This window comes from Anabrus simplex, chromosome 1, assembly GCF_040414725.1.
Source record: "Anabrus simplex isolate iqAnaSimp1 chromosome 1, ASM4041472v1, whole genome shotgun sequence".
NCBI classification, from domain to species: domain Eukaryota; kingdom Metazoa; phylum Arthropoda; class Insecta; order Orthoptera; family Tettigoniidae; genus Anabrus; species Anabrus simplex.
In genome coordinates, this window is record NC_090265.1 from 483,487,383 (window position 1) to 483,512,988 (window position 25,606).

A 25,606-nucleotide genomic window follows, 5' to 3' on the forward strand; every position below is an offset into this window, starting at 1 on the left:
ATATGGGTCGAGCAAGTCAGAACATTATGAAGTACTATAAAAATCTCTTTGTCACTGGAAGAATATATATGCAAACACAATATTACTTACCGGTACATTTTCTTGTCACGAGCAAAGCGAAATAAAGACCGCGCATTCTTCTCTACTTCATAGTTACTGCAGGCAAACAAAGCACACACCTTTCCCCTCATGTTAAGAGGAGATATCAAGGAATGACACACGCTACTATTTAATTATGTCAACTCACTGAAAACGCATAAATAACACCAAAAACTCCACACAGAAATACACACGCTCTTATGACAGAATCAGTAGTTCTCAGGTCAATCCGCTAGAGAGAGCTCTAATAGCTCTCCCTCGATATCTCGCTGAGTGTCACGTATTGTCTCTACTGTATTTGACTGCAAGTGCAACTGAAGGAAGTCAATTACAGTCACTAGCAAAACAAAGCAGAATTTGGAAGTGGTGTTTCCAGAGATCTTAGATAAATTTAGATGTTAACACGTTCACTCCCGGCCATTACCTGAGCATAATATTTTCTGGTGTCATATGCTCTCTGTGGGGTGCACAGTCAAACGCATAGGCTATACCAGTGATGCTTCTTTTTTTTTTTACACAACTGATGGCAAAACAGCCCTACATTAAAAGTACTCCTTCCACCCCCATTAACATATCTAAGTGTAAGAACAACCATTCATTTTCTATGGGCCCTCCCCATCCAGTTACCACAGGCATTCGTGCAAGTATACAAGGGTTAGGGCACAAGTCATCGCAACCACTGTTTTCCTCATATTTGCATGGTACTACCATTTAACGGCCATATGTCCTGGAAAATATGACACTCATAGTACATGGACACAGCATGAGATTGTGATGTGTTGGACAGGTACCACGCACAGAGCGATGAGACTGCAGTTGTGAGTCAGGTTCCGTGCAGAATGGATGCGATAATTTCAGCGTTCAAGGTGGGAAGTACTGGAAAACCCGCTATACTCGTCGGACCTGTCTCCGTGCGATTTTGATCTCGTCCCCAGAGGAAAAGAACTATTGCATTGGATGTGGTTTGGGATACGAGAGGACACTGTCAACGCTGTGAAACATGACACTGCACAATTCACACATGGCGAGATGACTGGTATCCGACGTCTCCACTTACTGCCAATGTCCAGTACACAATCTAGGGAGCTACTTTGAAGATTTACTGTTTGACGGTTACTGTACTCTCTGAGAACAAACATTACGTAGCACAAGGATTTCACGGCTAACAGTTTCCTTGCTTAATATCATACACCTGGTAAACCTACTCGGCATTATTCATACATTCCACAGCACCTTACGTTCCTCATTCCCATCCATATATTCCCATTTCTCTGGTAAATCCCACATTCAAGCAAAAAAAAGTAGTTGCAATGACTTCTGCCCCAAACCTCGTAGTTGCACCTTGCAATATGTACCTATGGTCAGTAGGTAGTAATGATAGATCTTTGAATGTTAAAAGCTTAGCGTAGTAATCACAAAAAGTTGTATAATAAATATTCCATAATGACAAACCACATCACATACAACTGTTAAGGTACAGTATTAGGTCCGAATAAGAATTATTAGTAAACCCAAGACACCAAACATATGCTGAACTTTGAAGCTTGAAATTTTTCTCACCATATGCCTCAAGGCACTGGCAAAATGGTATCCCCCTTAAGTCAGATAAGGGAGTGAATGTGTTAGAAGATATTTGTACTCTTTGTCCCACAATCATTCACTTAAGGTGTTCTAAAGTCACTATTATGTATTTGGGGTTTCTAGGAGGTTCAAAAATTTTCCTGCATTCTTCAGAAGATGGAGAAAATAATTATAGAGTTATGTGTAAACCACTTTACGCCCTCACATTCACGTTTAGGGAGCAATAAAACATGCTGCAAACATGTGAAAACCTGGGGATGTTCGATGTTTACCTGTTTTATGAAATGATCGCTGAAGTGATCTGGTCTGTTGATGTTCACATTTGTAACGAGGTAGTCACAATGTCACACAATGAATACAGGATGCCTCGATCATAGTGGTCACCACTTTGAACATCACTAATAAACATTCCCTCTCGAGGTGATTGTGGCTTTTAAGAGACACTGTTACACTATCATGTGATATTATTCTATAGTTGAAGTAGAACTAAAATTACAAACTATATTTTTCATTCAAAAGTGGACACAAACTTTAGAGGAAAGAATGAATAATATAGTAAAGAATATAGTAATATAGTAAACAAGACCTTTAGAAAAGTTTGAAAGAAATTTAACTAAAAGTAATTTTATAATAGGTAACATGACATTCCATCAGTCATGAACCATATCATTTACAGTTAGATGGAAATCTCTTAATTTTTCCCTGTACAGGAGATGGAAACTGGTCAATATTGTCCTCAGCACAGGATCGACAAAACCTCTTTGAGTAAAAAAGGCTACATTCTGGAGCTTGACAAACTGGTTTATGACATACAAAACAGTCAGAACCAAGGAGCAGAAATTGGTGCTTGCTTGGTGGAGTAAAAGGGTCTCTCATTAAGTAACTAGGGTCCAGAAATTTCACGTGTTTAGAAAATGGAGGTTTTGTTCCTTTATAATGGTAATGTTCTTCCAGAAAACATTGAGAGCACAGAAATGTTCCTCCTTCCTCCTCAGTGGGCTGCTCTTCTTGAAAACTATGTCTTTCAGTTTGAGATATTGTGTCTGTCCTGAAAGAAAGGAAACAAAAGATAACTATCAAAAATATTGTAGTTTATAAATAAGAGGTAAATTTAAAAATGAATAGCTTTAGCAATATAAATTCAGTCTTTAAGTACTAGAAAGGATTCCACTGGGATCCTTTTCTCCTTTTGTGTTTGCCCTGTGCTCCTAGTCTTTTACCACCTGTGTTCATCTTATGTCTCTTCCCTTTTCCTCAAAAGGAGACAGTTTCCTTAGTTGAGTCTGCTATCGCTTCCACTTAACTGTGTCAGGCTCCTCACCTTCATCTTTCCTATCCGTCCTCCCTTGGTCAACTCTTGCTCTTTTCCAACCCCAACGGTATTCGGTTTTTGAGGCCTAGGCAGTATTTCATTTTACCGCCCTTCTCTTTCTTTCACCAATATATTTTTCAAAGTGCTGGTCCTCTTCCAATTTTTTTTTTTTTTTTTTTTTTTTTTCCCCTCTGATTAGTATTAACAGAGGATGGTTGTCAGGTTGTACTCCCTCTTAAAGGAGTAATCACCACCACCTCTTCCCTTTTCCTGTGTTTATCTGGCTTTCTTCTCATCCTACAATGTCCAGCATCGAGATCAAAAGTCTGTCCAGATGGCCTCTCAGTGACTGCTAATGCCTGCCTTCATGATGAAGATAGGAAGGAGAAATGAGCTCGTCAGGGACTGAGAAGAAATAGAACTAGGATTGATGAAGAGAGAGCCAGTCAATTTGAAAATCTGGAGAATGTCCTTGTTCTTTCGTTTGTCACATTTGTCCTTGTCTCCTCTTTCTGCTCCTTCCAATGTGGGTGGGAGTGGTAGAATACATCCACAGTACCCCCTACCTGTTGTTAGAGGTGACTAAACGGGGGACCTGGGTCTCTCAACTTGAGAACATGTGATAGCAACGATGGTTCCCCTAGCTGAGTCTGGCATTCCTTGCACTTACTTGTGTCAGGCTCCTCGCTTTTATCTTCCTATCCGAACTCCCGTCGTCAACTCTTGTTCGTTTTCGACCCTGACAGTATTAGGTTTTTGATGCTTAGGGAGTACTTCGTTTTCACACCCCTTCACGGTGGGCCAAAATGCAATTCTAGCGGGAAAAAATTACTTAGCATAAAATACAGTTCAGTAGGTACTATAATGACTTAATATTGTATGGAGTGATTAAATAACACAAGTTAACATAAAAGTCACATGAAAAAGGGAAAGGAAACCAACAAATTCCTCTGAACACAGCCATCACAAATGTTACATTTTAGAAGCAACCAAACCTATTTGGAACTGTGGTAGACATCTGTTACACCAGTCATTTGTAGGAAGATCATCTTACTCATCATTGTCCTGGTCACTTTCAACGTCATCATCATCATCATCATTATTATCATTGTCATCACATTCATTGCCACTGTGCATGTCACCTTCCTGTTCAGCTGTGGCACTGGTTACTCTTCATTCCTTCAGCAAACAACGGACGTCCAATGGTAATGATCCTTTCTTGTTCCTTGATACTGCAGTTAGCTGTGAAATTATGGGGTCAGATCTTACTAGTAACTAAAAACATTCTGTATAGTACAACTTAACGAGAACTTTTTCGCAAGGCTCTAACTTGTACCTTCGTAAGTGCTTATTTCTTGCTTCTACATCTTCTTGTGATAGCATTCCAGTCGGCATGATAGTGGCCTGTATTACTTTTGCACCATGAATTATAATTATTTTGGACAGAAGGAGGCATGTAAAACCATGAATACATAACTTATCTAAATATAATTTTGCAAGTTTCCAGAGCATGCTTGTTGAAAGCTTCTCCGTTTACTAGGTAGCCATGAGATCCAGTCCATAATACTGTGAAAAAAACAAGTTTGATAATTTCTTCACTGTAATTTCAACTCAAAATGCACAGTTCTCCAAAAAAATTAAAAAGGCGAGCTATGTTTCTGTCATCTGAAGTGGTACTGCCTCCTGCTCTTGGTTCATCAACTATCAGTCCCATTTCAGATCAAAATCTCTGTTGAAATATGCACTTTTTCTTCAGTTTTCCTTTTTTGCCACTTTTGAATATCACTCCTGTATGCAATGTGTAAAATGCACTCAAACAATCGGATCCAGGCATGCAAAGGAGAGAACCCAAAAGAATAATCCATAGTGTCAATGCTATAGTAGTCCGCTACATTAATGGCATTCACTGTTTTTGGAGCACTGCCGCATATGTTGCAAACCTTCAAAGAAGTGGCTGCCAATGCATTACATATTTTGCCATCTATTTTGGTCAAAATTAAATTATGATCTATTACAGCATCTCACCTTCTTCGCTTAGTTCTCAATTCGCTAATTCTGAAGAGTTTTCTAGTCCTTCCAACTCTGAAGATGGATGTAAATTAACTATTCGTTTGAAGATTAGATAGTGCAGCTTTATGCACTGCTTCAAAAATATGTAAATCCTTTGGTAGCCAATTGGAATTATTTTTCTTACAAACCTGTCTTTCATCCTATAACTAGGTTTCCATTGCTCTTGAAATTTGTATTTGAAAACACTCACTGTCAATTTAAGGTTTTGTAAAACAGATGAAGAGTAGTCCTGAATGTTCATCTTTGATAATACATAATCCTTGATGAATGTTTGATTTTAAAATGTATTTATAACTAAATATAACCAATGTTAAGTACACAAATATTATATGTATTAAAGAATATACATGCATGGTCTTATGTTTATGTTTATCATTCTTCTTTTTTTCTTAATCCTTGCCTCCTTGATCTCACGAAATGATTAGTTCTGAGTTTCTATATTTACTTTTATAGGGCCAAGATGCTACAGTTTCCTCCCCTGCCAGTAACGAAGGTAAGGTATTAATTGTAGACGCACTGTTATTCTAAATAAATTCCAATAAAAATGAACCATAACAATGAAAAGAAACCTATTACTAATTATCACAATTCTAACAATATACTGAATATACTATGTACACTTCACGCACTATCTTGCACAGTCCACATATCGTGCAAGAAAATGCGCCACTAGACCTCTTCTTGTTTTCGTCTCCTGGGTATGAGAGCTAGCTGCTCTATCCAACACAAGTTTCAGATGTTCATAATGTTCTTCCTCTGACTTTGATACAACAAGAATATTATTAAGATACAGGAACACGAATTCCAGACCTTGCAGCACTTCATTAATAAAGCATTGAAAAGATGATGGGGGCACTGCATAACCCAAAACTCATCACACTGAATTCAAACAATCCAGAAGGGGTAATTATGGCAGTTTTTGGTTTATCTTCTTCAGCCACTGGGACCTGGAAAAATGTCACGAATAAATCAGTTTTTGAAAATAATTTTGCACTTCTTAGAATCTGTTGAGTCATCTATCCTAGGAATAGGATATCTGCCTAGAATAGTCCTGTGATTCAAATGTTTGTAATCCCTACAGGGTCATGACCATATGGAGTGGGCTTGCCCATTCTGATTTTGATGGTTAAATGACATATTTGTCTAACTTATCACCTATGGATGCTGAAATAATGGAAACAAGCTGGACTTTTCATCTTGCGAAATTAGGTGGTGTTTGCGGCTCTTGTCCTGATTCTTGGCAACAGAACTGGCCGCTAAGTTTACCGTCGGTTGGAGTTTTCCTGTGCATCCCACTGGCAAGGCTGCTTGCATTTTTCAGGCATGCATTTCCTTCCGAATTTAAAATGGTACTAGCAGAATTTACCATTAGGGTCAAATTTCCTCCCACTGCAACTCGAGCTGCGGACTCTGCTTGGAGATCTATGGTATGAGCTTCTGCTTCGACTGCAGCATCTTTCTGTTGACAATGTTGCTATTTGTTGCTTTAGCTGTGATATTTTAGTAACTAACTCATTAACTGATGCACCTTTCGTGGATTTTTTCCTGACACTTGCGCTGCGAGGATTCATTTCTAGGATTTTGTCTACCATAATGACAACTCTGTCGAGGCATTCCTCACTTACGAGGATGCTTTTTATTGAATCGGGAAGTTTCTCTAGCCAATGAGTACAAAGAACTTTGTCAGAGACATCTCTTCCTGCCAAAGACTTCATTTTCCTAACTAACTGGTTCGGCTTATAATCTCCTAGCTCGATACCAGTAACTAACCTATTAATTCTTTTATTTTCATTTTTTTTTATATCACAAACTTCTTACAAAATTGTACAAAATAATTTTGTACAATTTTGTAAGTAGTTCAACCATTAATACGGATCTAAAATGAGATTTATAGTCTGTAATAAATATCATGAAGTCATGATTTTGCAGCAGAATACTTATTTACCTCAATTCTGGTTATTATGTCCCAGATATTCTTTACATACTTCAGATCTGGTTGAGCTATTAGGTAACTGAATTTCGTTTCTTCCTTAGTTATCTTATTTATGGCAAACTGCGCCTCCACCTGGTAGAACCATATATCTGGTTTCTCCAATCAGAATGGGGGGAATCTTAACACTAACTTCACTAATATCACACGTTTTACCTTCAAGTTCACTTTCATTGATCCTTCCGACGCTGGGGCTATGTTCCCCCATAGTATAATTATCTACTTACCGGTAAGACTGCTCTAAACTGAGAGATGGCAGAATTATGTCTGGAGAATCATGTCAGGGTCACCACTTGATGCACGCTTGATTTATAAATGTATTTATAACTAAATACCGCATTTATGTGAATAATCCCCGCTTATTTTTTTAAAATCAGGCACAAAATTGGGGTGCGGATTTTATTTGCGTCAATGTTGGCATTTAATTTTTTACAAAATGAGCCTTCCTAAAATTAGGGTGCGGGGATTACTCTGTGGCGGGGATTATTCGCGTAAATATGGTATAACCAATGCTAAATACACACAAACATTCCATTTATTAAAGAATATACATGCGTGCTGTCATATGTGGTGGGACAGAGAACTGGAACTATGGGAAATATAATTTTAAAGTTTTTTATTTAACGTGTCTGAAGGATTTCATTTTTGTTTGTAACTTCAAGATGTATTGAACCGTATGAACATTGCAAGATGCAAAAGAGTTTTGAAGTGATTTTGTTGTATGTAAATTTAAATTATTGTTAGCAAGCAAAGACACTTGGGACATTTTAACATGAAGAATGTAAAATTTTGTAAGGTGCTTTTGTTGAGAGGCATCCTATACCACACGCACCGTTACCGATGCTGAAACAGGTGACGTAATTCCTTTTGCATCGGTAGGCCAGGAAATGACCATATATGGTCATCCAATTGTATTGGTGAATGGGAATCTAGTGTAAGTTTGATCTTATTGGTTAATTGTGATCGGGCTATTTCCGGTCTTCTGCCGGCTTCGAAAAAATTATGCGTGTGCTCGGCGTCATTTACATCCGACCGCCCTAGCGAGCGCGTGTGCTCGAGGGCTCCCCTTGGGAGCTCCAGTTTTTATTTGGTTGTTATTTCAATGTTATTCTCAATGTTTTCTGGTTTCATATGATTCAATTTAATTATTTTGGTATTTCCTTGCTTAATGTCATTTTCAAAGTTTAAAATTTAACGTGTCCGAGTTTACCCTAGGTTCCCATTGCCGTAATTTCAGTTCTATCACTTACTTTTGTTTTAAACTATACATTGCAATGTAGCATCACCTTTATATGTTAAATCTAATATTTCTTTAAGTTGCTTAAGTATGTAAAGTCTTTGAAACACCCTTCATTGGTGAATAATTGGTGAATACGTATTGGTTTCTATTTCATGATCTTGTTTCTTGTAATTTTGGTTTTGCTTATGTTAATATGATGAGTTTCGAGGTGATGATCGTAAGCCTTTTCTCCCCCATAACATCATACGTTCCCACAGACCTCATAGGGCCCCCCACACGTTCCACAATCCTGTCTTAGTTGTCATTTTTAGACCTGTAAGTGTTCCCTTTGTATTTGATTTTTGTCTCCTGATCCTAATGCTACAGTGCTCTCATGTTTATGTTTATCATCCTTTTTGTTGTTGTTTTTTTTTTTTTTACTCGCTGCCTCCTTGATCTCGCGAAATGATTCGTTCTACGAGTTTCTATATTTTTTTTCATAGGGCCAAGATGCTACGCTCTTGCTCGTTTCCATCCTGTTTCTTGTCCCACAACACTTCACACAGCTCAATGTGTGTTACTGTGTTACTGCAGGTCTTGGTGGAGCATGCATCACTGTAAATATAGAGTTACTTTTCTGCTTGCTTGTTATTTAAAGGGGCCTAACATCTAAGGTCATCAGTTCAGTTACTTTTCTAAGAAGAGTGCAAGAAAGTGCATGTACTGAGATATTAGTCTTAACATTAATGAATATCTCTATATGATGGTACCAAAATGCAGGCAGCAATGTTTCGATACATTTTCATAACTCTACGTAAATATTGTAAAGTTAGAATTTCATGTGCTATTCACATTATGTAATACAAGTCTTTGGTGTGGAATAGTGATGAAAATAGTTATATTTCAATTAAATGAATATAAAGTTGTATTCTTGTAGCTTTTCTATACTTCAAATATTCACTATTGTCTACTGATACTATGTTAGCAATCGGCGAAGTTTACTGCTAAAACACAACTAGCAGTAAGCCAGACAGCCTCTTCCAGAAGGGGAAGATAAAGAGTCTTATTTCTAGCCATATCTGTTTATATGGCACCACCAGGGTTGAAATTCATTATCCCTGGTTATTTGCCCACAGTTTCAGAAGGAAGAAATGGAGACAAGAAAATGTTGGTTTTTGTATTTTTGCCCCGCTACATTAGAGTTCTGGCCCACTGTGCCCTTTTGGCCCTTTGCTTCTTTTTGACAATGATTTCATTTCTCAAAGTATCAGAGCTCTTCCATTTTCTCTTTGATTAGTGTTGCCTAGTTGTACTTCCTCTTAAAATAATCACCACCACCACACTTTTTGTTTCTCCTTTTCCCAATACATTTCAGTGGGCTTGGCAGACTGATCTGTAATTGCAATTCCTGGCTTGGTGAGGAAAGCAACGGGAAACTACCTCACTCCTCATTTCCCTAGTACGCCTCTTCAGTGATGCCTAGGCCATTTATGACAGCTGATGGCAGAGCTGTTGAGGATCCAACCAGCCTTAGGGCTGTGGACTGAACATACATACAACATTTTCCCAATACCAACCTGCCAATATGTTAATCCTGTTATTTGTTCCTTTTCATGTTCTTCTGTCTCTAAATTTGACTCTATTCAGTCTTCATTTACCTCTGACTGTAATCAAACAGTAAAACTAACTTATATAACCAGTTCAAAATAACCTTTCGCAATGTGATACACCAGCAGTTCAGCAATTTACAAATATTCAGAGTACATAAGGAGCAAATAAAACTTCAATCTTATATTTTTTAGAACTCCCACACAGTCATTTGGGAGCACATGGCGTATAGTATGCAACAAAACAAACTATCATAGGATATTTAATAACCATTATTGTGAAAACAAACAACACTGAAATTATTGCTCATCTGCTGTCCATGTTTCCCTAAGGTGTTTATCATAGAACATTATTTATGGTCATATATGGAGTGGGACGTCAGAATGGGCTGAGTTTGCTTCATGTTTAAGAACAGTACAAGGAGTGGTTTAATAAAGAGGTACCAAATAAGAGAACAATATTAACTGTCATTGTCAAGTTCTGTCACTACAAATGAGAATCATGGATTATTTCTCCAACACGTGTTACAGCCCCCAAGTGCAGTCTATGATGAACATCCCTGAAACTCAGTTTGCTATCTGTTGCACGGATGCTTAACGAGTTGGGTGAAGTTGCATACCGCATTCTAGTTGCTCAGCTCAGTGTTTAACAGAAAGGGATTAGGGAGCCCTATTTTAGCTGAATGTTTTCCATGACATATGAGGATCCAGATTTCTACTGAAACATGAATTTCAGATGAAAGCTGGCCACAACAACCGACATACAACTAGCTTTTCAGGGTTTGAAGGCCTGATGTTATACAGAAACCACTACACAGTCCACGGGCTATGATTTAGTGTGCTGTGTCCAGTCACGGAATACTGGACCCTTATTTCATTGAGGATGCTGCACAGAAACCAAAAAACGGTGGACCAGGTGTCTACAGAAACCTCATTATTACCCCATTTGTGCAGGATTTGAGCAGTTTGTGTCATACCAGAAACTTACCCCTCCAAAGAGAATGAATGCAGTAAGATGGAGCTACAGTCCACACCATGAGCAAATCCCTAGCCTTTCTCCAACGACACTTTGGAAATCACCTAATTTTTCATGGAACTCCATTACCATACCCTTCCTACTCCCCAGATGTTAAGGTCCCAGATACCTACATATAGGGCATGTTGAAAGAATCAGTTTTGAAGACAAGATGACCCACCGACAAAATAAACCTGAATTTTTCATGAAGATAACATAATTTTTTTTTTGTGTCCTTAGAGTAACATTTGTTCATCAACATGTTCAACAATCTTCAGAAACATTGTGAACAATATGTGGCACATGACGGTAAACATATTGAATACGTACTGTACCACAGCAATTAAATAACATTTCAGTGTTTATTCTGCCACAGATGGTATGGACACTAAGACCTTATAAATTGACTTGTGAATGAAAATTATCAGTTGATGGATATAAAGTCACCCAAGAAAAGAGTGAGCGTATGGTATTGCAAATGTTCCACATAAGTAAACATTTCTCAGAAACAAATGAATCTATAGATATAATGTTTGTTTGGGTATATTTTCCATGTGGGTGGGGGTGGTATAATGATACCCAATGTATCTTCTGCCTGTTATAAGAGATGACTAAAAGGAGCCCCAGGGGCTCTGAATTTTGGAGCATGGGTTGGCGACCATGGGGCCCTTAGTGAAGTCCTGGTACTGCTTCCACTTACTTGTGCCAGGCTCCTTATCTTCATCTAACCTATCTGACCTCCATTGGTCAACTCTTGTTATTTTCCAACCCCAATGGTATCGGAGCACTTGAGGCCTATGGACTCTTTCATTTTTGCGCCCTTCATCACCCTCGTCTATCTTTGGCTGATACCTTCATTTTTCAAGTGTTGGCTCACTTCCATTTTTCCCTCTGATTAGTGTTATATAGGGAACATATGCCTAGTTGTTCTTACACTTACCACCACCACCACCACCTGGCAAGCATCAGTCACCAGTCCCATCGTCAACCAACTGGCACGCAGTATGCAAACACTTACTGACCAATTTTTGGAGCCAGAGCAGGGCTTGGATGACACAGGTGGGGACAATGAACCGGACGACCAGGCATTTCCCTTTCGCAGTCTTCGGCCACTCAATTACAGCAAGGGCCTCGAGACCCCACCGGACCACAGGGTCTACCAGATCGTGTCAACCCTTGAGGGAATGTTACACGCCCTTCCTGCCGGGAGAGATCACCACGACGTCGCGACAACACTATGGCTGCTCTCAGCTTGGTATTCCCTGGACCAAGCGCAAAGAAAATACGCCTTCGACAGGGCAAACCTGTTGTACATTGCCTTGTCAAGGGGCTGGAACTCAGCCATCCAACTGGACCAAGCTACAGGGGACGAGACCGCCGAATTACCGGCCGGGTTCCAGTTCTAACCTCAACCACAACGGAGAGTCACCCGCCCCACACCAAGCCGGGGGAGGGGGCGCTCCAGCAGCAGCAGCCACTCAACAGTAGACATGTCTACAGTTCCAGCTCCACCTGTCCAACTCCCCCGCGACAGACGGAGCCCAATCCCATCACCGACATCGGAGGACTGTCAGACACCAGTGACACAGCTTCGCAGGTTCCAGAGAAAAGTGAAAGTGCCACTCCGCCGCAGTCCCAGGTGGAAACGACCTCTGGACAAATTTCAGTGAAATATTGTTGTGTGTATATCTTTCTTTTATGTTTAGGCCAACTTGGCTTTGTATGTTTTGTTATATTTCTCTATAATGTTTGTAGACAGTCTGCTGTAAGGTAATTATAAATAAAGACAACATGGGTGGGGTCAACTCCCTCAGAGAGACCTCACGGTTCAAGCCTCTTGTCCCAGCGAGGCTGTGTCAGTGCTGGCTTCCCACTACACGCGCCAAGCCAATCGGCTATATAAGCCGGGGGGCGAGCTGGCTCTGGAGCAGTCGTCAAGCGGGGACAGGAGGCCAACTTGACGACCAGATGGCAGCCGACATCCTTCTCTACCTCGACGTGATCCCGGGCATCACGATAAACAAGAGAAAACCCATCACCACGCCAGTAGAAGTGCTTACATACTTGGGCGTCACCATTGACATACCAGCTTCAGAGCTTACGCTCCATCACACTACCCAAGAAAAGATTCTTCAGCTTATTCCCATTATACCCAACGCTTCAGAAGAGGAACGTGCACAAATTGCCGGCTATTTGGCATGGTGTGCCTATGTCATGTCTTGGCCATATTTTGTGGCCAAGCATGCTTGTCTGGAGAGGCATTCTGGATCAGCCGACTGTTAACACCTGACTTCATAGCAACCCCTTGCTGCGTCCTCCACCAGGCACCATCGGACTCCATATATGCAGACGCCACACCGAGGTCCATCGCTGCCGTCGCATCTCGCCAGGGCACAGGCCTTCGCAGTACCAGCGCCCATCCATGCCACCGAGACAGCCGCGGCCTTAATGGCCGCGTTGTAGTTTCTCCAAGACATTCAGGTTAATGTTCGTACATTGTATATATACACAGACAGTGCTGTAACACTGTGGACATTGCAGACCGGGAGAGGTCCTGTGCTTCACTCACATGGATATATTATGTTACTGTATTTAATGATGATCAATAAAGCATTGGAGAGGGGGGTTACCCTCTCGTGGCAACCCATTGCTTCTGCAGCCAACCCGGCTGACATCCCGTCCAGGGAAGTGCTGGATTCCCTACATGTGCACCCGGAATTGCTATAAATTCGGGGCGCTCCCTGGGCGAGATGTCAGTCTGAACTGAGCTGTGGAGGGAATGGGTGGCCACAACTAAATTCACTATGGGACTACGTGACCGTCCAACTCATCGATGGCGACGGAGGGGCACGTGGGAGTAGGAGCCTGCGTGCGCCAGTGCTATAGAGCGGTCTTCCACGCCCAGCACCGGAACCTGGACTGCCCTCGCGCCAGCCATCGATCTACCAACTACGCTTCAGGAATATTGGGCCACATTCGACCCCGACCAACAGGAACCAGAGCTACAGCAAACCATTGAAGTTCTACCAGACTTATACCCAAACGCCTCCGATCGGCCCCGTGGGACGTGATGTCAGTTATCATTCCAACACCATATTTTTTGTGTGTAAAAGTTCTGGTTTCGTCTTAATGATACATCTTAACTCTCTCTATTTGTGTACAGAAAAATCCTTAAACGTTGGAGGATCTGAAAGAAAACCTTACGAATGAAACCAGAAACATTACCGTGGCAGAACTCACTTGCGTCAGCCAGAATGTGGTTACCAGATACAATGCCTGTGTAACCCATGAAAGACAGCACTTCCAGAATCTTTTATAAGTTAAGATTTCACGTAAGATTGCATACACGCTTAAAGCAGAGTGACCACATGCGACGTAAGTCCAGCTGAGGCAGCTGCCGTAGCGCAGAGTACAAACACCGTGCATTTGGTCTGAGTTTATATGACAGAGCCTGTACAAGGTAAATGAATTAATTTTGATAAGAATTACATCTGATAAAATATTAAATGCAAGGAACAAACAATAAATACCATGCACTCATTCTTCCTATGAGTGACTATACATATTTTTCTTAGAGAACAAAACTTTGCTCTTGAATCTGAAGAGCTGAGAGATGACTGGTTTCTAGACTTTGCTAAATTTGAAACCTCCTTCTTGATTATAGTGACATTGGTGTGCAGTTTATGCATGGTAATTTCAGTGTTATGGTAATGAATAACCCTTTTATCAGAATGATGTATACAATTAGTTCTTCCCAAAATGTCTACAATGTTCAGTACCAACAAGGAATACAACAAAGGCTGAGAGGGATGGAACAATTTTTGTTTGGTTTAAGAAGTTGACTGACTAAAGGACCTTCATGAGATAACATAGCAATTGTTTCTTCAAGATAGAAAAAGTAAGTCATCCTCTAAATCATTTTGCATCGTCTTTACTTATTCTGTTTGTAAGAGTTGTGGGAAAAAATTTTTAAAATGATTTAAAAGTGACATATTGTTTATGTTGTTGTTTGAGTCATGAGTCCATAGACTGGTTTGATGCAGCCTCCATGCCACCCTATCCTGTGATAACCTTTTCATTTCTACGTAACTATTGCATCCTACATCTGCTCTAATCTAATTGTCATATTCATATCTTGGTCTACCCCTACCGTTCTTACCACCTACACTTCCTTCAAAAACCAACTGAACAAGTCCTGGGTGTCTTAAGATGTGTCCTATCATTCTATCTCTTCTTCTCGTCAAATTTAGCCAAATCGATCTCCCCTCAAAAATTCGATTCAGTATCTCTTCAATCATGATCCGATCTATCCATCTCACCTTCAGCATTCTTTTGTACCACCACATTTCAAAAGCTTCTATTCTCTTTCTTTCTGAGCTAGTTATCGTCCATGTTTCACATCAATATAATGCTACGCTCCACACGAAAGTTTTCAAAAACATCTTTCTAATTCCTATATCAATGTTGGAAGTGAGCAAATTTCTTTTCTTAAGAAAGCTCTTCCTTGCTTGTGCTAGTCTGCATCTTATGTCCTCCTTACTTCTGCCATCGTTAGTTATTTTAATACCCAAGTAACAATATTCATCCACTTCCTTTAAGATTTCATTTCCTAATCTAATATTTTCTGCATCACCCGCCTTCATTCGACTGCACTCCATTACTTTTGTTTTGGACTTATTTATTTTCATGTTGTACTCCTTACCCAAGACTTCGTCCATACCATTCAGCGGCTTCTCGAGGTCCTCTGCAGTCTCAGATAAAATAACAATATCATCGGCAAATCTCAAGGTTTTGATTTCCTCTCCCTGGATTGTGATTCCCTTTCCAAATTCCTCTTTGATTTCCTTTACTGCCTGTTCTATGTAAACACTGAAAAGGAGGGGGGACAAACTGCAGCCTTGCCTCACTCCTTTCTGGATTGCTGCTTCTTTTTCAAAGCCCTCGATTCTTATCACCGCAGACCGATTTTTATACAGACTGTAGATAATTCTTTGCTCTCGGTATCTGATCCTAAACACCCTCAGAATCTTAAATAGCTTGGTCCAGTCAACATTATTGAATGCCTTTTCTAGATCTATGAATACCATGTACGTGGGCTTGTCTTTCTTGATTCGTTCCTCTAAGATTAGATGTAAAGTCAAGATTGCTTCACGTGTTCCTACATTTCTTCTGAAGCCAAATTGATCTTCTCCCAACTCAGCTTCAACTTGTTTTTCCATTCTTCTGTAAATAATACGTGTTAAAATTTTGCAGGCATGAGATACTAAACTAATGGTGCAGTAGTTTTCACACCTGTCAGCACCGGCTTTCTTGGGAATAGGTATAACAACATTCTGCCGGAAATCGAATGGGACTTCTCCTGTCTCGTATATCTTACACACTAAATGGAATAACCTTACCATGCTGGTTTCTCCTAAGGCAGTCAGTAATTCAGACGGAATGTCATCAATTCCAGGTGCCTTGCTCCTATTTAGGTCACTCATAGCTCTGTCAAACTCTGACCTCAAGCATCAACAGCCTCTTCTTATTCCAGAACCAAATTATCTACATCTTTACCTTGATACAACTGTTGGATATGTTCCTGTCATCTTTCTGCTTTGTCTTCTTTCCCTAGAAGTTGCTTTCCATCTGAGCTCTTAATATTCATACACCTAGATTTTCTTTCTCCAAAGGTTTCGTTGATTTTCCTGTATGCAGCATCTACCTTTCCTAGGACCATACAACCTTCGACATCCTTGCACTTCTCCTTCAGCCATTCTTCCTTAGCTACCTTGCACTTTCTATCCACTTGATTCTTTAATTGCCTATATTCTTTTCTGCCCTCTTTATTTCTAGAATTCTTGTATTTTCGTCATTCATCAATCAGGTCTACTATCTCCTGAGTTATCCACTGATTCTAAGTGGATCTTTTCTTCCTTCCTAACATTTCTTCAGCAGCCCTACTGACTTCATTTTTCATGACTCTCCACTCTTCCTCTACTGTGTTTCCTTCAGCCTTTTCATTTAGCCCTTGTGCAACATGTTCCTTGAAACAATCCCTCACACTCTTTTCTTTCAACTTGTCTAGATCCCATCTTTTTGCATTCTTTCCTTTCTTCAATTTCTTCAACTTCAGATGGCATTTCATGACCAACAATTTGTGGTCAGAGTCCAAGTCTGCTCCTGGGAAAGCTTTGCAATCCAACACCTGGTTTCTGAATCTCTGCCGAATCATAATGAAGTCTATTTGATACCTTCCAGTGTCTCCAGGTCTCGTCCACGTATACAGTCGTCGTTTGTGGTGTTTGAACCAAGTATTGGCGAGGACTAAATTATGATCAGTGCAGAATTCAACCAGCCGACTTCCTCTTTCGTTCCTTTGTCCCAATCCAAATTCTCCTACTGTGCGGACAGTGAGAGGGGTGGCAGTGCAGGACCGCATGTTTTACTGCAGAAAGTGTTCAGGGCAGCCAGGCTTGTGTCTTGAGTAATACTTTGCAGAATTTCACAAAAGACAGAAGTAATGGATTCCAAACAATGCCATACCTACCTGTGATTGTTGTAGCTCACTATTAAAGGCTAATGCATTGTTCACACAGCATTTTACCACGCAGCATGTTTATCAGAAATGTTCAAAAATGTATTTATCTGCCATAGGAAAGTTATTGAATATCTACTACGACCGGACTAAATATTCTTTTCCCGATTCCACTTTATTACCTGTCATGACGCATATGTTGCATCAAACAGCACCGCAGGCAAATAGCTCATTAGCAGTGCCGCTGACGCACCATGTGCGTTATGGCTCCCATCCATAGAAATATTACTGAAATAATTAAAATGCACAAAGACATAGAAATAAACTCTGTTAAGCAAGAAAAGTATTACTGTACCGCGGTAACAGTTACCAATCTCTGAGTGACCGCGAATGTGTTTAATAGCCAGAAGGAAATATGTTGATGGTATATGCCTTATCTTACCGAGGTGTTAATATCTTTGATCATTATATTCATACTATGGACAATATGGTTATCATAGCCAAGTATTTACATATGTGAGTGGCACATATCCAACGAGTTGTATTATTGCAGTGCCCATTTTTCCATGCTTGGGTATGTTTACATTTTACTTCTCCTTGCCTCTGCCACCAATAGTTATTTTAGTGGCTAGGATTAGAGAATATGAAAATTGAGGAAAATAAAACTTACCACTGCAGTCATGGATGGCTGGGATTGAACCTTTTACTTAGGCTTACTAGTCCTCTTATGGTTCATGCATTAGCATGCTTTGTAATAGATGTACATATCAGATTTTCAAAGAAGCAGTGTAATGTATTAATTTTTATTCATGAATTATTGAGTGAAAATTATAATTGGGCAGGGCAGGATTAGGTTCTAACACTGAACGTTGGATTGCCTCTGAAGGGACCCGTGGATTTCGGCGGAGGAGCTCCTGTAGTTGGATGAATGGTTACCCAGTTGTACTTCCCCTTAAAACTTTTAATCACTACCACCACCACCCCACCCTGGAGCTCCCTGGATAAGGGTGACAGTAGAAGAAAAAGAAGAAGATTATGCTAGAGGGAAATCATTCATCAGTCAAATTTATAACAATGACCCGTAACGGATGAGTCGAATGTCAGAATAGCAGAATCTGTCATAAACTTATATACAAGTATACCAGAAAAAGATCCAACAAGACATAGTTCTTGTGGTAGAAATCATAACGGAGATTTTATGACCAGATGTCCTTCCTGACGGCAAGCTCATCAGAGGAGTTAATGAGATGAAATGAATGCTATGATATATGATAGTAGGAAGGGGGAAGGGTGAAACCTGGTGCCATCACACAGCCTACTGATGTCAAATAGCACCAGGGAGTCTGCTTAAGGTTTAACATCGTCATCTGACGGACAAATTACCATCAATAGTGTCATGCTCTCACTCCATATCAACATTCCTGAGAGGTTTGGAATTGAATCCAGGATTTTAGCACACAATCTAGTGAATATATATTGTATACCACCACCTCTCTAGCTTTCTGGCTAACATTCTGATGATGAAATTTTTTCGACCAATGGGACCCTAACTGGTTAATCACAATGTCAGACCATATAGACTTGATACCTTAAAAATTATGGCCACCAGGCAGGCTGAAAAGAATCGAATACTAAGTAGGACATACTAGACTGAACCAGACAGACCACTTCTAAACTTATCACTACAGGCTTTAGCCTTTTAATCAATCACCACTACTCTGCATTTAGGGCTGGTGCCCAAGTGGCGTTTTCTCTATCAATTGTTTACCTACTGAGCAAGTGGATGTGTGGTTTGGGTCATACGGGAGATAGTGGGTTCAAGTCCCACTGTCAGCAGCCCTGAAGATGCTTTTCTGTGATTTCCCATTTTCACACCAGGCAAATGCTTGGGCTGTACATTAATTGAGGCCACAGTTACTTCCTTCCCACTCCTAGGCCTTTCCTATCCCATTGTCACCGTATGACCTATCTGTGTCAGTGTTCCTGTGTGTATTTCTTGGTTCGACTCCAGAGACAGTGCAGTAATTCACACAGTCAAACACAGTGAACAACTAAACAGCAACAGCTCAACGGTGTTAAACAGCAGGACAATACTCCTCACAAAGATGACCATTAACACTCTTCCAAATACATTCACAACAGCTGCTCCAGTTGCAGACTCTACAATGGTCCTTGAACCCAAACAATCAGTGGATCTAATTCACAATGCCTCATATTCCGAGATGATGCTTGCTGTCCAAAGGGGTCCAAAATCCAGGTCACCAGTCCCTCTTAATTGTTCTTACCACTGGTATAGCAGAACCATGGTGTTCCTCCTATATTTGTACTAATCACAGGTAACGTAGACTCATGGTGTTCCTCGCATGGTGGTACTAATCACAGGTGATCTAGGCCCATGGTATGTCACACACAATGGCACCACTCACAAGTAACACAGACCCATGGTGCTCCTGATGTAAGGGTGCTACTCACAAACAATGCAGACCCATGGTATTCCTCTCATAAAGGCACTACTCACGGCAATGCGGAATCATTGTGGTCCATACATAGAGGTACTAATCACGGGCAATGCACAATCGCGTAGTGTTCCTCACGCAGTAGTACTACTCATAGGTAATGCAGACCCGTTCTGAATACAGGGGAACCAACACAATTCAGCATGGCACATGGCAACTGTGTCCATCCCAGTTGGGAGAGATTTTACCACAAGGAAAACGCTGTGAACGAGTATTGTTGAATCATAATGTGAGTGTACACCAGTCCGTGATGTCGCATGCCCGCTCCCCTGCCTTGGTGGAATGCACAGAATGGTATTAATCACAGACAATGCCCAGACCCATGGTGTTCCTCACATAATGGTACTAATAGCAAGTAACGTCGACCCATGGTGTTCCTCACTTAATGGTACTCATCACGAGTAATCTCATGGTTTCAGTTTCATCATCCTTTGGTCACCCCTTTTAGTCACCTCTTACAACAGGCAGGAAATATGATGGGTGTATTCTCTGTCTGGGTCCCCCACCCACAGGGGGTCAAATGAAATGGCACATCAACTGGAAGTGTACAACAAGGTTGAAGTATGCAGAACAGTATGCTTTCTATGAGCAACATGTCATGATTGCAGTGAGATTCACCATGAAATTATGGTGGCATAGGGATCAAATGCAATGTCATGACAGACCATTGTGAAATGGTACAAACAATTCAAACATTCTGATAGGTGTTTACAGAGACTGGTTAACCATGTTGAAAAATGATGTGGTGTGTGTGTGTGTGTCACCTTGTATAATACTCCATAACTCATTAAACATTCAATGTCCTCCCACAATCAAGTGTAACTTACTTTTTGAAGGCACTTTGCATGTGTAGCATCACAATGATGCTCCTCACTAACCATACAGCAAGCCATCCTTCTGTTTTGCAACTGAGTCCATCGCAGTTGGGAGAGATTCTACCACAAGGAAAACGCTGTGAATGAGGATGGTTGAATCATAATGTGAGTGTACTACAGTTTAAGATAGTGCTTTTGGGACTTTACATTGTCATGAAGTGTGAGAAATCAGTAGAAGGCGTAAGGAGAAAAGCCTTTGGAAACAGAGATTATACAGAGAAGCTTTTAATAGTTAATACAAGATGGTAGCATAGACGAATAAAAATCAGTTATCCTTAACCATGCCAGAAATATATGAACTTGGATGGCTTATTCTGTAATTAACTTGAATTGTATTGAAAAGGTGGATCAGACTTTTGTAATTTCTTTTAAGAAATTCTGCCCGGTTATATTTATTCTCACAATTCCAACAACCGTTGAACATTAATTTTAAACTTTGAAAGGAATTGAGACAACATTAGTCTATAAAGGGACTGGAAATACTGAATGGAGTTGTGACAATATCAATAAAATTAGGAGTTGCTGGAGAAATGACCCAAAGTTCAAGTTTATGGATGAAAAAACTGAGAAGTTTTGCAGTCACACAAAGTAGATAAAAATGATGAATACAATTTTGTGATGGCTTGTACCACATGGTCCACATGGAGAAGGAAAGATATAAAGTTAAGTTTCAAAATCACCCTACATCACTGCTGACACAGAGAAGAGGAATCTCTGAGCAAAAAAGTGTCTTTGTCACTTACTATTGCTAGAAAAAGATTCAAATCTCAACAGAGGTCTGAAGCATCTTAAAATACACCATACCTTTCACTCAGCATCTGAGAGGATGTGCCACATTCTTGACTTTTAGAAGTACTAGCTTCCATTTGATATAAAATGTAATCTGTAAAGTGAAAAAAGAAGTGTTTTAAAACAAGCTGTAACCACAGTACTCATAACAAATACTACATACAGAATGAACGATCATGACCATTAGAAAAATAGTATTTTGTTGTCCACCCATTTAATACTCATTATTTAATAATTCTTTAAAACAGCTGTTGGCAGAGCTGTTGAGGATCAAACCAGCCTTCATGCTGAATACCCAACATACATACATACATGTAGACAAGACAATACAATTATTTTAATTGTCATAGCCAATATGGAACTTGAATAATGAATGACATCATGTGTAATGAAATGAAATGGCGTATGGCTTTTAGTGCCGGGAGTGTCCAAGGACAAGTTCGGCTCGCCAGATTCAGGTCTTTTCATTTGACTCCCGTAGGCGACCTGCCCGTCATGATGAGGATGAAATTAATGATGATGACTGTTCAGGGGTTACCCGTGGAACGCAGAGGTGAAAGAAGGTGCTGGGGGGAATGGGTCTAACTACAATGTCAAGAAGTAAATTTAAAACGTAAACTGAAGGTTATATTTTCGAAAAATAACAAGGTAACAAATTCTCACTTGACATTTCAATGACATTGACAATGACATTTCAGGTACAAAATAGAACTTTGGAAAAAAGATTTATAAAACCCAAGATTTCAGAACTTTTAACACCCTTGGGCTTCAAGCTCCTAGTTTTACAATTTTTGAGCTCCCAGCTCAAATTTACAAATGAGCACAAATTTATTCAAAGGGCCACAAATCCCCTAATCTGTGGAGCACTTGCTCCAGCAATTACAATATCAGGCCTCCCAGAGGCACTTTTATACACTTGAAAAAGTGCTAAAGTGCTCTCAGTTTTCCAAGCCTACTCAAGTCAACATAACATGAAAACACCATAATCACTGGCCTTACAAGGCACTATTTACAATTAGTAATTTTATTACACAGAGGTATCTAGTAACCAACCGACAGGGCCTTAGTGAAAAAGAACAGGTTAAATAAATGGCCCGAGTACAACATGAATGGAGTCAAAGATTGAGCTCCAAGAAATTTAAAAACCTATAGGGCACTTGGCCAACGAAACAGGGGCTAATCCCAAACTACTGAGGTAGCACGGATGGAGATAACGTTAATACATTGCAGAAACAAATGTGGCACCTCAAACCAAGATGAAGGGGAACTCGAGAGGGTATATCACTCTCTATCCCCAGTTTAGAGTTAAAGATTTATGAAAAAAAATTTACATGAGCCGAAAGGAGATTTACATTTTAGAGAAGTTGGTTACATAGTTAAAGTTTCGAACCTTTCCCTTGGGTTAAACTGCGGAGCCAGCAAGAAATAAAGATGTTATATGGCCATTACCTTGTCGGTGTACTGCTGCCTGATGAAAGAGGTGCCTCCCGCCTCCTGCTTGACACACACACTAGTTCAGATGACGATCAATTGGCCAAGAGACGTGAAACTCCGCAGTTTATAAACCTTCGGGGAAAGTTTGAGACCTTCCACGAATAAACCGGCCACACCCTCTCAATTTATTGGTGGATTTAAAAGTTACACTAAAAATCGAAGAAGAAGAAGAAGGTTGAAAATTAATTACAGAAATTTGGGATTGGTTAGATTCAAAACTGGCAGAAAGAAAAGATAATTATTGCCAACCCAAAAATAAATGAGCATCAATTAGTAAAAAAACTTATGAATACAAAATTTCTTTAAATCAAAAGTTCTTTCACTTCGCACCAGGGTGCATGATCATAGTTTTTTAGCAGTGACATCTATGGAAGAATGTCCAAACTTCTTGATAAGTGTTTAACAAAACAAGTAGAAATTCACACAGTACAGGAAACTTCAAAATAACAAAATTCCATCAGATATTAGTGGTGACATCTTGTGAGTAAAGTTTTAAGTAGGTCTAGTTTCAAGTTCACGGTTTCTCCAGTAGAGGAGTTCTTTTAGGCGCTAGATTTAAATGTGCGGTGTTGGGGTGTACCTCCCGGTACAAAGATGACACATACACCCAGCCCCCACGCCAGCGAAATTAACCAATTATGGTTAAAATTCTCGACCCTGCTGGGAATCAAACTCGGGACCACTGTGACCAAAGGCCAGCATGCTAACCATTTAGCCATGGAGCTGGACATCATGTGTAATGATTCCTGACCATTAAAGATGGATGTACACTAGTACAGTAGTTACCAGGTTTCATATACTTGCTGTGTAATGATTCATGACCAGTAAAAATGGATGTACAGGGTGATCACTAAGTCGCATTACCCCGTAAGTATTACATAGATCGTATTTCCTATGTATTACACTGATGTTAATGAATTGTTGGTTCTTATTGTTGTAGGTGTTGATATACATCTAAATCATGGCAGATGAGTCCACTTACACCATGGAGGAACAGATCGTAATGAGCACGTGGGCTCATGAACAACCGCATACAGGAAAGTCAATGACAGATATTCAGCATGATTTCACTTAAGGTTTCATACAGGAAAGTCAATGACAGATATTCAGCATAATTTCACTTAAGGTTTCAGAAATCTCAATGAGGTATTTCCTGATAAATGGACTGGATGTGGTTCTGTCCATTTGCTTGTGCCTTTAGAGCAGCCACCCCAAAGTCCTGATCTCTCATCCTGCGATAATGCATTATGGGGGTTCATTAAACAGGCGGTTGCTGACACACATTACGAGACAGTTGACGAACTTAAGGATGCTGTTCAACGTGCATTTTCTACCATCACGCCAGCAATGTTGAGGAGAATTTCACATCGTACATGGAGGAGAATCATACTCTGTTATGAAAATGATGGTGTACATACAGACACCCTGGAATAAATAATAACGAAGTCACACTACTTCAAAGCTGTCCTCTACCACGTTCCTACAACAAGACACAATTCATTACCATGTAATACATAAGGGGTAATGAAACTTTGTGATCATTCTGTACACTAGTATAGTAGTTGCTAAGTTTCATATACTTGCTGTGAAACATCACCAGAGGATTTAGAATCCTTTGTAGCTGGTAACAGGTAGGGACCCTCTTTGGAGGCAGCTCTGCCCAGGGAGTGGCGTCCCTGCCTATGTGAGTCCCAGAGCACATCGATCCGGTGTGTATCATCTGATAAGGATCCCAGCTCAATGGAATCTACAGCGGGGAAGATGGACTTCAAAATGGTGGAGATTGCATAAGAGGCAGCCTCGTACTAAGGGAATAGTATGAGTACACTATGTATCAGCATTTTTTGCTTTACGTTGCACCGACACAGATATGTCTTATGGTGACGATGGAATAGGAAAGGCCTAGGAATGGGAAGGAATCGGCCATGGCCTTAATTAAGGTACAGCCCCAGCATTTGCCTGGTGTGAAAATGGGAAACCACCGAAAACCATCTTCAGGGTTGCCGACAGTGGGGTTCGAACCCACTGTCTCCCGATTACTGGATACTGACCGCACTTAAGCGACTGCAGCTATCGAGCCTGGTCAGGGTGTTGTTACGAGGGGGTAGCTATTCCCAAAGACATTTTAGACCTACTGCCAGCAATTATTCAGGCTGCTGGATGGGGAACAGACACCCTTGCAACAAATGCTGCTGATGCATAGTGTACTCATACTATTCCCTTGATGGTGTCCGTATCAGATGCACGCAACTTATGAAGAACACAGGGACATTCACTTCAAACCAAATTAAACAATAGATCACTACATCTGACGAAAAGAAATACCTATTCAAAATTACGAATGTTCCCCTTCAAGCGACTCATATTACACTGAACAAACCTAAATTATAAATCAAGTTGCTCGTCTACACAGATAGGGATGCCAACTCCCAGATCAACTCAGGAACATTTGACTGCTGTAGGAGCAATGACAATTCGGCATCATCCACAGCAGTTTTGATCTGTCATTTAGCTTCAAGTTT

General features: G+C 40.3%; 1 non-coding gene across 1 annotated transcript in view; it reads right to left on the minus strand.

Annotated features, from left to right (window-relative positions):
* Positions 1 to 2,607: 2,607 nt before the first annotated feature.
* Positions 2,608 to 25,606, minus strand: part of LOC136856985 (uncharacterized) — a 29,424-nt gene continuing 6,425 nt past the window's right edge. Inside the window, exons 3-6 of the transcript XR_011017526.1 lie at positions 21,606 to 21,684; positions 3,988 to 4,234; positions 3,663 to 3,806; positions 2,608 to 2,728 (exon numbers count right to left, since the gene is read on the minus strand). This is a non-coding gene — a transcript (uncharacterized protein). The remainder of the gene's footprint in view (positions 2,729 to 3,662; positions 3,807 to 3,987; positions 4,235 to 21,605; positions 21,685 to 25,606) is intronic.